Below are 17,324 nucleotides of genomic sequence, written 5' to 3' on the forward strand. Positions count from 1 at the left end.
TGGCTTGCGGGACTGGGCAAACGCAGCACTCCTGGCCAAGGGCACAAAAGGCATGGATTACGGCCACACAAAGGGGATGCGCCATGAAATTCGAGGCATTATCAAAGTGTTGTCAAATTGTGAATGAGAGACTGCTAGTTGTGTACAACCTTTGCAAAAAAAAAGCAGAACTCAAACCTTTCAAAGATACTTTTTTTCACATCAATCAATCTTATCATGCAGCCATACAATGTATTAAATCTGAAAAAATATTTTTTAAATACAACTTTACATTACCCTGCAAGTTTAACCAATAAAATTGGTTGAAGGTGAAGTAGACATACTTGGATTCATATCACAAATATATAAATAAGCTCTCCATTTCAATAGAAAACTTGTAAATATAGACAAGATCCTGCACCATGAAGAGTAAATACCTGTCTATAAGGAAGAATTCCCTGATTAACTCCATATTCATATCTCAGTTATCTCACTTCGTTATGGCGCGCTACTCCCCTTGATATCATTTCGTTTTTCAAATCATATGAGCAAATAATATTTCACTTTACTTGGGACGCTAAAATCAGACAATAAAAGCTTGGATAAACAGCATGTGAAATTTATTGTCAATCAGTGTTGCTTCCTAAGTGGACAGTTTGATTTCACAGAAGTGTGATTGACTTGGAGTTACATTGTGTTGTTTAAGTGTTCCCTTTATTTTTTTGAGCAGTGTATAAAAGCACTAAACCTCTCTCTAAAACCTTCACTTATTCAAAAGTTTTACTTGAACTCTAAATGGTTCTCAAGTAGATTACTAAGAAAAGCTCATCCATTGTTTACATGATTTTTTTTTGCCTTCGGGCAGATTGCCATGTCTCAGTTTTCGATTAATTGAAAATGATACTTTTTCAAAGTATCTCTCTTTTTCAAACAAGCATTGCAGAGCTGGCTACAATTTCATTTTCATCCCCCTGAAAAGATAGAACAAATATTACAACACATATTATGGCTGAACTCAAATGTGCTGGTTGATAAAATACCTGTATTTATGGGAAAGATGTTTGAAATGGGTATTTTGTTCTCAAATGTGGAGTTATCAGAATTGTACAGGAAGGTCTGCTCAATCCAAGAGTACAACCAATTGATTACAGCATTACCCCAAAAATGGAGGAGGCAGGTGGCAGCGGGAGGAGGTAGGGAACTGGTCTGTCTGCCCAATATAAAGGATCAAAACTGGCGGAGGAATAAAAATAGTATAAATAGGAAAGTATACCAGTTTCTTTTGAGGACCAGGATGTTGACAACTGTGCCATACAGATTGCAAAATAGTTGTGAAGAGATTTTTGATGTACCGATTCCACGGTACAGGGTGTATGAGTTGATATTTAAATCAACGCAAGATTCAAGACTTCTTGCTTTTCAACTAAAATTATTATATAGAATTCTTGCCACCAACAAAATGTTGAATATTTGGGGCATAAAATCATCGAAGCTCTGCAGATTTTGTAGTGACGATATAGAATCAATAGACCATTTATTTTGATATTGCCCTCTGGAAGCCTGTTTCTGGTCTCAGGTTCAGGAATGGCTGAAAATGCATAACATTGATTTAAAATTGACCCTAGAAATAGTATTGTTAGGAGATCTGGAGAGACCGGGTCAGTCAATAACTAATATATTTATCTTCAACTCGCAATCTGTGGATTCTATTAGATTAGATACATTGAAATTGTACGTTAAACATCGTAGCATAGTTGAAAGATATATGTTGCATAGAAATCTGAAGAGGGTGGCCAGCAGAGATAGGTGGGATGGGCTGAGGGAAGCTGAGGGTTGGGATGTGGAATTGGAGATAAATGGGAGGGGAGTTGCTGGGCGGGGGGTAGAATGACGGTCAAAGATAAAAGTATAAAAAATAAAGTCAAAATTAAACATAATAAAAAGTACGTTTGAATGACACTGAGGGGCAGTGTTTTTACAGCTGATGCCGGTTTGGCTGAGGCTGATGCCGTGCAGGTGTTTGTACACATGCATATACACACACTCTCATTCAAATACACACAAACACGGACACACACACATGTAAATAGTGCCAGACATGTACTCAAACATATACAGTTGGCCTTGCTGTTAAAATGTTAGTTGTCCTTGATGTCCTTTGTTTTTTGCATTGTTGTTTTCTGTTTTCCTTTGTCTTTTTCTTTTTTCTCTTCAGTTCTTTTTTTTGGTTGTTGGTGCATTGGGGGGGTTCTTGGGGGTGGGGAATKGAATTAATGTATTAATATAAAAATTATTGGGGGGGACTGTGGGAGGGGTCTCGGACGGTTGAGGGGCAGCTATTGGGGAACTGTGGGGGGTATCTTGGAGGGTTCGGGTCCCCGTTTTTGTCCTTGTGGGAGATCTGTCGACATGCCCTTGAGCAGGGCATTGACCCTGGATACATCTTTGTGTCGCTCTGAATGGGAGTCTGTTGGATGACTGGTGTGGTGTAGTTGTTGAGCGGCTTCACTGCAAGTATATTGTATGTTTCGGATATTCAATAAAAAAAACTAAAAAAATCTGTACATACACTACCGTTCAAAAGTTTGGCGTCACTTAGAAATGTCCTTGTTTTTGAAAGAAAAGCTAATTTTTTTGTCCATTAAAATATCATCAAATTGATCAGAAATACAGTGTAGATAAACATTGTTAATGTGGTAAATGACTATTGTAGCAGGAAACAGCTGATTTCTGATGGAATATCTACATAGGCGTACAGAGGCCCATTATCAGCAACCATCCTGTGTTCCAATGGCACGTTGTGTTAGCTAATCCAATGTTATCATTTTTAAAGGCTAATTGATCATTAGAAAGCCCTTTTGCAATTATGTTAGCACAGCTGAAAACTGCAAAACACCAGTCTCAACGTCAACAGTGAAGAGGCGACTTCGGGATTCTGGCCTTCTAGGCAGAGTTGCAAAGAAAAAGCCATATCTCTGTCCAGTGTCTGTGTTCTTTTGCCCATTTAATTATTTTATTTTTATTGGCCAGTCTGAGATATGGCTTTTTCTTTGCAACTCTGCCTAGAAGGCCAGCATTCCAGGGGTCGCCTCTTCACTGTTGACGTTGAGACCTGTGTTTTGCGGGTACTATTTAATGAAGCTGCCAGTTGAGGACTTGTGGGGCATCTGTTTCTCAAACTAGACACTCTAAGGTACTTGTCCTCTTGCTCAGTTGTGCACCGGGGCCTCCCACTCCTCTTTCTATTCTGGTTAGAGCCAGTTTACACTGTTCTGTGAAGGGAGTAGTACACTGCGTTGTACAAGATCTTCCGTTTCTTGGCAATTTCTCGCATGGAATAGACTTCATTTCTCAGAACAAGAATAGACTGACGAGATTCAAAAGAAAGGACTTTGTTTCCGGCCATTTTGAACCTGTAATCAAACCCACAAATGCTGATGCTCCAGATACTCAACTAGTCTAAAGAATTTTATTCAGCTTTCAATTGTATTCATACTATAAAATAATGCCACGGAATTTTAAGCAAATCTTGTCTGGCAAATCTTTTCTGCTAAATGAACTAGCGTAGCCCACAGCCATTTGGATAGCCAGATCAGAGCCTAACATTAGACAACTCGGAGTATGCTATTCTGTTCTTCTGAAAGACTACATTGTTTCTTTAGACCTGTCTAAAATAAATAATGGATTTATTGTGAAGGTGTAGCATATATTACATGGATTTATTAGACTTTTTAAAATGTAGATGTTCCAAAGGTCTGCATCAGTGGCTTGTAGGCTGTGTGGAAGCCAGGAGATGCTAAATGTGTTTGTCAATTAATGTCAATTACCGTGAGATGACAGTTATTTGCTTGACAATCTCCGTCTGACAAAATTTTGTGACTGCCACAGCCCTATGTATGATATACATTTTACATGCTTTTGGTGATGGGCTTACATAGTTTTACGTGGCTCAGTGCAGCTACTGCGACAATTTCAGGAATGTAACAGGCTGTTACTCTAATTTCTGGTAAACTCAATATAACGAGTCTCAAACAATGTCCAAGGAACATGTAAAAAATGTCAGCTGTTTCAAAAACATTTCTCTGCTATTACCATTTATACTGTAGGAGTGTTGGCTCACGAGACAATTCTGTTTACACTGCTGTCATGACGTTGGACTGGGGGTAGGTTTATGACAGTCATAAATACCTCTTTCCCCCTTTTTCCCTCTCCCTACTATACTGATGTGACATGAGAAAACCCATTGGTTAACATAGAGATTCTGGGAACATCAGAAGTTGGGGGGGAAATGAACTATATTCTGGTAATCCGACCAACTGAACATATGCGGTGGTACTTAAGGTATATTATGTCAGTTCGGTTGTCATCTGAGACATTCTCATCAATGATAGGATGACATAAACTCTACTGTGGAAAGTCTAAACATCAGAGGTATCGGATTCACATGGAATTGTTGTTTAATTCAAATGTTTGAATATGAAATGATTTGTGAAGAGATGAAATGTAATTTTAGCTTCCAAATGAGAGATTGGGTTTTCATAAGTTTGGGCCTCTGCTCAACCAGTGGCCCGCCCCTGTGAAGAGACATGGGTTACAAACTTTTCAGACACACCCCTCTCCCTCCACTATATAAAGCCATTGACAAAAATATAACTTCCTGTTCCGAAGATATGAGGGTGACAATCCCATGTCAGAATGGTTCAGGTAATAACTACAGAACTAAGCCAACATCAGCATGAGCTTTGGTTGTGAATGGTATGAACTTTGAACTCGTATTCACTACAGAAGTGATACCTCCTAGCCGTTGAGTTACCAACAGCTGCTACAAACGCAGGTTAGGAAGGACAGTCAGAGTATCCCGTCTACTACACAACGACGTTACTACAACGTATCCAGTGACCACCAGAGACATTCTTCAAAGGACAGAGGACTCGGTTTGGCAACACGGTCTTCCATCTACCACCAACCTACTGAAGCGCAGCTCAGAGTAAATATTTATTGCATTTTCCTTTTCCAAATGGGCGGTAATTTAGAATGCATAAGATACTGTATTTACGATAGCACAGCTTCGCCTCTGTTCCAGTCTCCCGCTCTTTCACTAAAACCCAGCCCCCTTTCCTTTGTGTAACCAGCTGTCATATCTGTTCCGCCCGCTAGGGACGTTTTCCTTTATGACGTAATTTGTAATCAAGGTATGATTTATTCTGTGTATATGTAATTCTGTGTGATTAGTTAGGTATTTAGTAAATAAATAATTAAACCCAATTTTGTATTGCTGATTCAACTTGTTAGCCAGGATTCTTGCAGATAACCAAGAATTTACAACTTTCAGAATATGAGACTGAAGTAAGATGACCATTGATGTTGACTGCTATTGATGTAAAATATTACTAAATCTTTAAGAGTTTATTCGGAAGATAACAGCTCTATAAATATTCGTTCGTGTTGTCCCTCTCTAGTTAATTTCATTTACATGATTAGTTCAATCAGGTGATATTAATTACGGAGAAATTATTTTATAGAATAGCATGTCATAGCAATTAATCCGGCATAGCCAAAGACACGACACTGCCCATCTTCAAGGTGGGCAACTGTCAGCAAGTGTCGTGAGCTACCTCCAGAGGTAGCAGTCGAGCCGTAGCAAGGACGCAAGTTTACGTGTGTTACTGAAGGTAATTTCTACAAAAAGTGTAGTAAGTGTGAAGAGGCTCTTAGTTAGGAGGGTGAACAGGCTGGATTTAGCTGAAGGGAGAAGGTAAACCTTCCACTAGAGCACTCTGTTGCTTTCACATCAGGCCAGTCTGTGGAATTAGACTTTTATACATGTGTGCATCCTCACACACACGGTGTCACATGTGCACCAGTCATATACACTATATATACAAACGTATGTGGACACCCCATCAAATTAGTGGATTCGGTTATTTCAGCCACACCTGTTGCTGATAGGTGTATACAATCGAGCACACAGCCATGCAATCTCCATAGACAAACATTGGCAGTAGAATGGCCTTACTGAAGAGCTCAATGACTTTCAACGTGGCACCGTCATAGAATGCCACCTTTCCAACAATTCAGTTCGTAAAATCTCTGCCCTGCTAGAGCTGCCCCGTCACCTCTAAGTGCTGTTATTGTGAAGTGGAAATGTCTAGGAGCAACAACGGCTCAGCCGCGAAGTGGTAGGCCACACAGGCTCACAGAACGGGACCGCCGAATGCTGAAGCATAGCGCATAAAAATCATCTGTCCTCAGGTGCAACCCTCACTACAGAGTTCCAAACTGCCTCTGGAAGCAATGTCAGCACAAGAACTGTTTTGTCGGGAGCTTCTTGAAATGGGTTTCCATGGCCGATCAGCCTCACACAAGCCTAAGATCAACATGTGCAATGCCAAGTGTCGGCTGGAGTGGTGTAAAGCCCGTCGCCATTGGACTCTGGAGCAGGGGAAACGCGTTCTCTGGATTGATGAATCACTCTTCACCATTGGCAGTCTGACGGATGAATCTGGGTTGGGCGGATGCCAGGAGATCGCTACCTGCCCCAATGCATAGAGCCAACTGTTAAGTTTGGAGGAGGACTAATGGTCTGGGGCTGTTTTTCATGGTTCGGTCTAGTCCCCGTAGATCCAGTGAAGGGAAATCTTAACGCTACAGCATACAATGGCATTCTAGACGATTCTGCGCTTCCAACTTTTGGGCAAACGTCTGGAAGGCCTCTTCCTGTTTCAGCATGACAATGCCGCGGGGGGTAAACGAGGTCCATGCAGAAATGGTTTGAGATCGGTGTGGAAGAATTTTACTGGCCTGCACAGAGCTCTGACCTCAACCCCATCTAACAACTTTGGGATGAATTGGAACACTGACTTGTGGCTAAATGGAAGCAAGTCCCTGCAGCAATGTTCCAACATCTAGTGGAAAGCCTTCCCAGAAGAGTGGAGGCTGTTATAGCAGCAAAGGGGGGACCAACTCCATATTAATGCCCATGATTTTGGAATGAGATTTTGAGAAGGTGTCCACATACCGTTTTGGTCATGTTGTTGTGTGTGTGTGTGTGTGTGTGTGTGTGTGTGTGTGTGTGTGTGTGTGTGTGTGTGTGTGTGTGTGTGTGTGTGTGTGTTTTTTTTAGTGTTTTAGGCTGGGTTTTTGTATAGCACTTTGAGATATCAGCTGATGTCAGAAGGGCTTTAAAAATACATTTGATTTGATTTGATTTTGATTTGATGTTACAATACGAGAGTGTATCCAGTTCCCTATGAAATGACTCTCTGTAAACAAGCAAAACAGATCAGCGCCGCTAAAAGCATTTTTATTGATTAACATTCGGGATCATACGTCATGTGTAGCCAAGTCTGTACCCTCTGGTGTGGACAAATTGCGTATCTGCTTTCACTGGACATCTTCATTGGTTTTAAACTATCAGAAAGAAAAAGCACAGTGCGGAAGTGTTAGTTATCACTTAGCAGTGGCTGTGGAGGGGAACAGCGCTCTCGGGAACTTTCAGACATATCGCATTCGCCCAACTCTCTATGTACACCGAGTGTACAAAACATTAGGAACACCTGCTCTTTCCATGACATAGATTGACCTGGTTAAAGCTATGATCCCTTATTGAAGTGCCTTTGAACGGGGTGTGGTAGTAGGTGCCAGGCGCATCAGTTTGAGTGTGTCAAGAACTGCAACGCTGCTGGGTTTTTCACACTCTACAGTTTCCCGTGGGTATCAAGAATGGTCCACCAGCCAAAGGACATCCAGCCAACTTGGCCCAACTGTGGGTAGCATTGGAGTCAACATGGGCTAGCATACCTTTGGAACGCTTTTGTCACCTTGTAGAGTCCATGCCCCAACAAATTGAGGCTGTTCTGAAGGCAAAAGGGGGTACAACTCAATATTAGGAATGTATTCCTCATGTTTTGTATATTCTCTGATGTGCACTACCTCTGAACCTTTTCACTTGACATTTATGAACAAGCCTGCTGTGTATGCCACTCAAGACATATATATACACACACACACTTATACACATAGCCAGAGGAGGTTCTGGGTTCATCACTGCAGAATTAAGCAATAAGGCCTGAGGGGGGTGTGGTATTATATGGCCTATATATCACAAACCCCCGAGGTGCCTTATTGCTATTATAAACTGGTTACGAAGGTAAAAGTAAAACTGTCATACCTGTGTTATACGGTCTGAAAAACCAGGGCTTTCAGCATTCGGGGCTCGAACCACCCAGTTTATAATGACTGATAGAGATCGTTCCAGAACAGTGATTTTTGCATATACAGCAGGTTAACTGACCCTATGTCACTTCTCCCAGTACAGCTGGCCATATTTGGTTATTTAAAGCATCCCCGCCTGCTCTAATTGCTTTAACTGTGAACAAAGTTCAGAACCGTGAGGTCAGCTCAGATGCTGTTGCTGTTGTTTTTTTATGCAAAAGGAAATTAGCATTTTTTGTTGCCCCCTTTTTAACTCTCCCCTTTATAGCTACTTCGTCACAGATGTCGTAACTGAGTAACTTCCCGAACGTATCAACGCCTTATTTCACTTGCTGAGAAATGTGTTCACTTTTTACCTTTGCCACACTTGTCCTTTAGCAATACCATCTGTCCTTTTCTCTCATATCCCATTTCTTCATCTCTCATGCCCCTTAGTCATCTCATCCCATATCTTGGTCAATCTCATTCTCCTTCCTTACACACACATGCACTGCCACACTATATTCCCCCCCACATCTGCTTGACCACTAGTCATTCCCATGTCCTTTTTCTGTAATCCCTCTCTCCTGTACTCTCTTCCTGTTGTTCTTACTCTGACTGTTCTCTCTCTTCTCTCTCTCCCTCTCTGTCTCTTCGCCTTCCCCCCCAGGTTGGGAGAGTCAGTTGTTGGAGACGGGCTTCTTGGGGATCTTCCTGCTGTAGGTGTCTGCCCCTGCCCCCTCGCTCATCTCCATCTGGACCTTCCGCTGGCTCATCGTCCTCATAATTCTGGGCGCCGGGATTGATAAACACACACACCACACACACACACACACACACACACACAACACACACACACACACACACACACACACACACACACACACACACACACACACACACACACACACACACACACAGTCTTGTACAGCTAACCTTGTGGGGACATACAATTCAGTCCCATTCAAAATCCTATTTTCCCTACCCCTAACCCTAAACCTAACCCTAATCCTAACCCGTACTCTTTACCCTAACCCTAACCCTAACCTTAACCCTAACCCTAACCTAACCCTAACCCTAACCCAAAAACCTAAACTTTATCCTAATCCTAAACCTAACCTAGCTCCTAACCCTAACCCTACAACTAACCCTAGCTCCTAACCTTAATATTTAACTTAATTCTAACCCTAACACTAATTCTAACCTTAACCCTAAACCCCCTAGAAATAGCATTTGACCTTGTGGGGACTAACAAAATGTCCCCAGTTGGTCAATTTTTATTTTGTTTACTATTCTTGTAGGGACTTCTGGTCCCCTCTAGTTAAACACGTCACACACACACACACACCACACGTCCACACACACGTCCACACACACACCACACACACACACACACACACACACACACACACACACACACACACACACACACACACACACACACACACACACACACACACACACACACACACACACACACCCACACACACACACACACACACACACACACTCAGGAAGACTCACACAGGCACAGACTCATACGCACACATGTACACATCTATTACACTGACACACATATATTGCCAGTCCTTCACATTGGTAAGGGCAAAGTGGGGCAAATGGACACTCACCTGAATTCACCTCATAGTCCGTGGAAAAACACAGAATATCTAGTGATTTGTCATTCACTGTGTTTATATTAAAAGTGTACTGGGCTTAGACACTTCCCTTTGGAAAAAAACACCACCTCTTAGAAAAACTGTAAATGCAAATATGGAACCAGTCAGGCAACTTTCTGACTGTCTTATGGTTTCCATAGTGGAGAGATGGAACACCGAACCCAGGCTAACCCAGCACAGTTGTCTGCCAGAACTTGGGGGTTGAAACTTGCCACAATGCTCAGTGTTTTTTCAATTAGGCCCATAAAGAGGACAGAGCAACGGGGGACTATATGTTCATTCAGCTAACCTCAGTTTCAAGAGTATGATTGACTTAAAATGCTTACTTTAAGTCATTCCCCTACACAAAGTTATTACAACACATTTATTAAAAACAAAGCACTTTAGGTCCCCTTAGACACAGCTGAGGCCTAACCAATAAACAGCCTATTCATTGTTGGATAATACTTTTTATTGTGGTTGGGGTAGGATACAAATGTTTTTTTTCTTCATATAATTGAAAGCATATAGTTTTGATCTTTAGATGACATGAGGTTAAAGCTTAAACCTTTTTGGAAATGATAGACAAAGTCTGAAGTTCATTAGATTGACACTGGCAGTGTAAATACAGTGTAGTACAGTTCAAAGCCCATGCTACAGTCACTCAGTGTTGGTTCTGTAAGTGTTGGTTAGACTAGGTCAGGGTAATCTATCCCTTGGTCTGTGTTGACCTCTGTTAGACTGCTGTTGAGAACCCTTAAGTGAAGGGGGTGTAACCAGTAAACTTCAAAGGAACCCTAAGTAAGAAACTCGATCCAGAGCGGTTTCATGTTTGGATTTCGAACGCATCAGATCATAACCCAGTTCTTTGATTTTGATTTGTCTTATTTCTCAATGTTTAATATCTGTCAGTTTTATCCAAACTGCTCCGTATGCTGTCAAATGATTTAGAATTTAATAATTGCGCTATTGAGGACATAACAAAAATATATTTGATAATTTCCTTCAGAAGATTCATCTAAACAGATTCTATATTTTTAATGACTTTAGACATAAGGCCCTCCCTTACATGCTTAAAATATCCCTCCTGGCAACACACTACTTTCTCTTCCCCTGTTCCTTAATGGTTCCACTTTTGCTTTCACGTCCTAAGCTAAGTTTGTGCGTGCGTGTAAACCAAAACAACATACGCACGTGCGTGTATGTGCGTAAGCATCTCCTTCAATTTGCTATCCAGGCGGTTAGCTAAGTGGTGTTGATGGGATCTGATGCACAGGGCAGTGTCTGTTTAAGCTGTGAATTATAATCCTAGTAATCAGGGTTCTAGTGGGCCGGTGTGATGCCCAATGACTGGGTGTGATATAGTTTGGACCTGGCCAGCTAACTAGCTGTCTCACAGCCACACCATGACGTGTCACATCTCACACTCTTGCAGGAGGAACGGTAGAAAGAGTGCACCAGGCAATGATGGAGAGCATTTGCACATAAATGATCTTCAGCCAACAGAAATCAGTCTTTCATTCTTCCTCTCTGTAGCTTGTTTCTACATTATATTGTGCATCTCCCCTCAGGCTCATGTTGATTTGAAGAAGTCCAGTAAAGTGCATGTCTGGTTGGACCGTGCCATTCTACTTAGGGGTGATCACTTTGCAAAGAAGTGTCTCCTGCGGGCTGTTTGTTGGTTTGGTCCGTATCTATGCGTCCATGTTGTAGATGTAGTTGGCCTCTGCGCTGTCTATTGTCTCAGACTGTTGATAGGAATTGTTGGTAGGGAGAGCTAGGTATAAAACAATTATTGGTTCCCAGTATTGGGAATTACAGATGTTGTATAGGTCAAAATAGCATAACGTTGACATGGAATAAAAGGCTCACAGTAATGTAGTTGATTGCATCCTGCGGAGAAACATATCGTTCCTGTTTGAGGGTTTCTGGGAGTGTTTAATGTCTTGTTTAGGCGGTTGGCAGGGGCATCGAGGCATACCTTAAGTCAGTTGGCAGGGGTGTTCAGGTGTACCTTTAGGATGTCCCTTTGTCTCTCTTATTTACCGAAGCATGTCAGAACGAACCCAGGCGCCAAATGAAAGATGTATCTTTTTGGAGGAGAGAAGACTATGCTACGTAAATGTATTATATGCTTTTTTCCTTTGTAGGGAAATGGATGCTGGCTTGATCCAGAGTACAGCTGCCAATGGGAGAGGGCAGGGTCATTGGCTGTTGGTCATTGGGTGTTGAAGATTGGTTATTACCGAGTGAATTCCGTGTTTAGGAAGTATCAGCACTGTAGGAAGCATAGGAAAAATATATTTTTAAAGTGGCAATATTTAAGTTTTTGGGTGACCCCACCAAATTCACATAGAAATGTGAGTTATAGATCTATCATTCTACTTGAAAGCAAGTGTTATCTATTCTGTGTGCTATTTCCGTTCTTAAATTTAGTTTTTGCGTCTTTTACTTTCTGTTTTGCACCACCAGCTGAAACAATATTTGGGGTTATGGAAAATATTTTTCACAGTGGTTTAGATGGTACAATAATTATCTGCACTATACTAACTTATTTTGTCACATAAACTGAAATTAGGCGAGCTATTAGTTTTAGCAATTAGGAAATGGTGGAGTGATTTCTGCATAGTGCAACTTCAAAACATATTCTTAGATATTTTTATTAGGACACAGTGCCTTCAAAGTATTCACACCCCTTGACCTTTTTTCACATTTTGTTGGTATCCTTTAAAATTCCCACCTAAAATGACACCCTCACTAACTGCCTGTAGCTCAGGACCTGAAGCAAGGATACGCATATTCTTCATACCATTTGGAAGGATACACTTTGAAGTTTGTTGAAATGTGAAATTAATGTAGGATAATTTAACACATTAGATCTGGTAAAAGATAATACAAACAACAATATGTTTTTTTTTCTTCTTTGAAATGCTAGAAAGGCTATACGTTCAGATAGGAGTCTAGGAGTAATTTCGATTTTGGTCACCAGATGGCAGCAGTGTATGGTGCAACGTTTCAGACTGATCCAGTGAAGAATAACCTTACTGCACAATATTTTGTATCAAGTCTGTCAGGACTTTGCACAAATGTTCCGAATTGGTCAATTGATACATTTTCAAGTACACACAAAAATGCTATGGTAAAAACAAATGTAAGTTTACACACTCCCAGGAATGTCATACATGATGGATCATTAGCTTATACACTAACTTTCACACGTCTAGATGGCTGGGCGGGGTGGGTGTGGGGCCAGAGACAGCAGTGGGGTCAAACTGTGGACCCCAGTTCCTACCTTTGAACATAAAAATTGATTTTATTAAACAAAACTATGCTACATTTTATCTCTCGGGCCCTCAGGATGACAAATCAGAGCAAGATTACTGAATGTAAGAACATTATTTACCTTGAGGTGAATGTATTAAACCAGTTGCCGTGATAAAAGTTTTTTGTTAAGGTGCACTCTCCTCAAGCAATAGCATGGTATTCTTTTCACTGTAATAGCTACTGTTAATTGGACACTGCAGTTAGATTAACAAGAATTTAAGCCGTCTGCCCATAGAAGACATGTTTATGTCCCAGAAAGTTGGCTGTTGTATACAGTCATTCTAGTCACATTAGCGCAAGTTAGCAACAACCATCCCAGTTTCGGGACACCCATCCCAGAGAGGTTTTAAGTGGAATTAAACACAAAATTCTTCAATCTCTGTCAAGTTGGTGGTTGATCATTGCTAAACAGCCATTTTCTAGTCTTGCCATAGATGTTAAAGCCAATTTAAGTAAAAACTAACTAAGCCAAGGATTTAACGTTTAACGTTGTAATGACTGGGTGTATTGATACACCATCCAAAGTGTAATAAATAACTTCACCATGCTCATAGGGATATTCAATGTCTGCTTTTTATTTTTTACCCATCTACCAATAGATGTCCTTCTTTGTGAGGCTTTGGAAAACCTCCCTGGACTTGGTCATTGGATCTGTGCTTGAAATTCACTGCTCGACTGAGGGACCTTACAGATACTATATGTGTGGGGTACAGAGATGGGGTAGTAATTCAAAAATCATGTTAACCACCATTATAGCACAGTGAGTCCATGCAACTTATCTTACTTGTTAAGAATTTTTTTTACTCCTTAAGTTATTTAGGCTTTCCATTTTTATTAATTTGTAAACATTTCTAAAAACATAATTCCACTTTGACATCATGGGGTATTGTGTTTAGATCAGTGACACAATCTCAATTTAATCCATTTTAAATTCAAGCTGTAACACAAACATTTTTGAAAAGTCAAGGTTGTGAATGCTTTCTCACTGCACTGTACATGTGAAATATTGAATTGGCCAAATGTATTGAATACAATTTAAATACATTCCAACGTATATTGCGTAATGTACGTTAAATGTATATCACAATATACAGTGCATTTGTAAAGTATTCAGACCCCTTGACTTTTTCCACATTTTGTTACGTTAAAGCCTTATTCTAAAATGGATAAATTAAAACAATACATTTATTTGATTTATTTAACCTTTATTTAACCAGGAAGGGCTCATTGAGATTTAAAATCTATTTTTCAAAAGCGTCCTGGCCAAGATAGGCAGCACCAAGTCATTACAAAAATTACAGACAAACAACATGAAAAACTACAAGTAATCTAGTAAAAACCATAGAACTCACAAGAGTATAACAAAATCAAAAACAGCAAATTAAAAACATTGACAGGTCAGGGAATCAGTCTCAAGATCATTCATCAGTGATTAAAAATATCAATCGGGACAAGTTCTTCCAGTTTAAAAGTATTTTGTAAGGCGTTCCAAGACGATGGCGCAGAGTACATAAAAGCCCTTTTACCAAATTCAGTTTGGACATTTGGAACAGTTAGCAGGATAAAGTCCAGCGAACGAAGAGAGTACCCACCACATTTCTGAACAATAAAATGCCCAAATAAAAAGGAAGTAAACCCAAAATGGCTTTGTAAATAAAAGTATACCAGTGACTGAGCCTACGAGTGACTAGAGAAGGCCAGCCAACCCTGGTATACAAAGTGCAGTGGTGCGTAAGGGTTTTGCTGTTTAAAATAAATCTCAAAGTGCCATGGTAAAGGGTGTCAATTGATCTCAAACACTGAGCGGAAGCATTCATATATAAAATATCCCCATAGTCTAGTAAAGGCATAAATCTAGCTGATATTTCCTCATCAATCTACACACAACACCCCGTAATGACATAGCAAAAACAGGTTTTAGAATTTTTTGCAAATGTATTAATTATTTAAAAAAACTGAAATAATGTGTTTACGTAATTATTCAGACTCCTTACTCTGTACTTTGTTGAAGCACTTTTGGCAGCGATTACAGACTTGATTCTTCATGGGTATGACTCTACAAGCTTGGCACACCTGTATTTGGGGAGTTTCTCCTATTCTTCTCTGCAGATCCCCTAAAGCTCTGTCAGGTTGGATGGGGAGCATCGCTGTACAGCTATTTTCAGGTCTCTTCACAGATGTTCGATCGGGTTCAAGTCTGGGCTCTGGCTGGGCCACTCAAGGATATTCAGAGACTTGTTCTGAAGTCACTCATGCGTTGTCTTGGCTGTGTGCTTAGGGTCGTCGTCTTGTTGGAAGGTGAACCTTCGCCCCAGTCTGAGGTCCTGAGTGCTCTTTTTCATCAAGGACCTCTCTGTACTTTGCTCCATCCATCTTTCCCTCGATCCTGACTAGTCTCCCAGTCCCTGCCGCTGAACAACATCCCCACAGCATGATGCTACCACCACCATGCTTCACCGTAGGGATGGTGCCAGGTTTCCTCCAGGCCAAAGAGTTTAATCTTGGTTTCATCAAATCAAATTTTATTTGTCACATGCGCCGAATACAATAGGTGTAGACCTTACTGTGAAATGCTTATTTACAAGCCATTAACCAACAATGCAGTTCAAGAAATAGAGTTAAGAAAATATTTACTAAATAATCGAAAGTAAAAAATAAAATAAAAAGTAACACAATAAAATAACAATAACGAAGCTATATTAAGGAGGTTGACCACGTCAATGTGCGGGGTATGGGTTAGTCGAGGTAATTTGTACATGTAGGTAGGGGTAAAGTCACTATGCATATATAATAAACAGCAAGTTGGGGAGGGTCAATACAAATGTAAATGAGGAGCCATTTGATTAATTGTTCAGCAGTCGTATTGCTTGGGGGTAGAAGCTGTTAAGGAGCCTTTTGGACCTAGACTTGGCACTCCGGTACTGCTTGCCATGCGGTAGCAGAGAACAGTCTATGACTTGGGTGACTGGAGTCCTTGACAATTTTTGGGGGGCCTCCTTCTGACACCACCTAGTACTGTATATAGGTCCTAGATGGCAGGAAGCTTGGCCCCTGTGATGTACTGGTCCGTACGCACTATCCTCTGTAGCGCCTTACGGTCAGATACCGAGCAGTTGCTGTACCAGGTGGTGATACAACCGGCCAGGATGCTCTCGATGGTGCAGCCGTAGAACTTTTTGAGGATCTGGGACCCATGCCAAATTTTCAGTCTCCTGAGGGGAAAGGGGTTGCCCTGTTCATGACTGTCTTAGTGTGTTTGGAGTGGTCAAGAGTTTCAATTCCTTGGTGTGCACGTCACCAACAAACTATCACGGTCCAAACACACTAAGACAGTCGTGAACAGGGCAACCCCCTTTCCCCTCAGGAGACTGAAAAGATTTGGCATGGCCCCAGATCCTCAAAAAGTTATACGGCTGCACCATCGAGAGCATCCTGGCCGGTTGTATCACCACCTGGTACAGCAACTGCTCGGTATCTGACCGTAAGGCGCTACAGAGGATAGTGCGTACGGACCAGTACATCACAGGGGCCAAGCTTCCTGCCATCTAGGACCTATATACAGTACTAGGTGGTGTCAGAAGGAGGCCCCCCAAAAATTGTCAAGGACTCCCTCCACTACAGCCTTGTCGATGTTAATGGGGACCTGTTCGGCTCTCCTTTTCCTATAGTCCCCGATCAGCTCCTTTGTCTTGCACACATTAAGGGAGAGTTTGTTGTCCTGGCACCACACTCATCTCATCATTGTCAGTGATTAGGCCTACCACTGTTGTGTCGTCAGAAAACTTAATGATTGGCGTTGGAGTTGTGGGTGAACACGTAGTACAGGAGGGGACAAAGCACACCCCCCTGAGGGGCCCCCGTCTTGAGGATCAGCGTGGCGGATGTGTTGTCGCCTACCCTTACAACCTGGGGGTGGTCCGTCAGGAAGTCCAGGATTCAGTTGCAGAGGGAGGTGTTTAGTCCCAGGGTCATTAGCTTAGTGATGAGCTTTGTGGGCACTATGGTGTTGAACACTGAGCTGTAGTCAATGAANCAGTTGCAGAGGGAGGTGTTTAGTCCCAGGGTCATTAGCTTAGTGATGAGCTTTGTGGGCACTATGGTGTTGAACACTGAGCTGTAGTCAATGAACAGCATTCTCACATATGGGTTCCTTTTGTCCAGGTGGGAAAG

The 17,324-nt window shown here is 41.4% G+C and overlaps 1 pseudogene; it reads left to right on the forward strand.

The window, feature by feature from the left end:
* LOC111968219 (lipase maturation factor 1-like) overlaps positions 1–17,324 on the forward strand; it is a 68,831-nt pseudogene that overhangs the window by 15,571 nt on the left and 35,936 nt on the right.

The sequence above is a fragment of the Salvelinus sp. IW2-2015 genome, linkage group LG8 (genome assembly GCF_002910315.2).
Source record: "Salvelinus sp. IW2-2015 linkage group LG8, ASM291031v2, whole genome shotgun sequence".
In the NCBI taxonomy this organism is placed as follows: Eukaryota; Metazoa; Chordata; class Actinopteri; order Salmoniformes; family Salmonidae; genus Salvelinus; species Salvelinus sp. IW2-2015.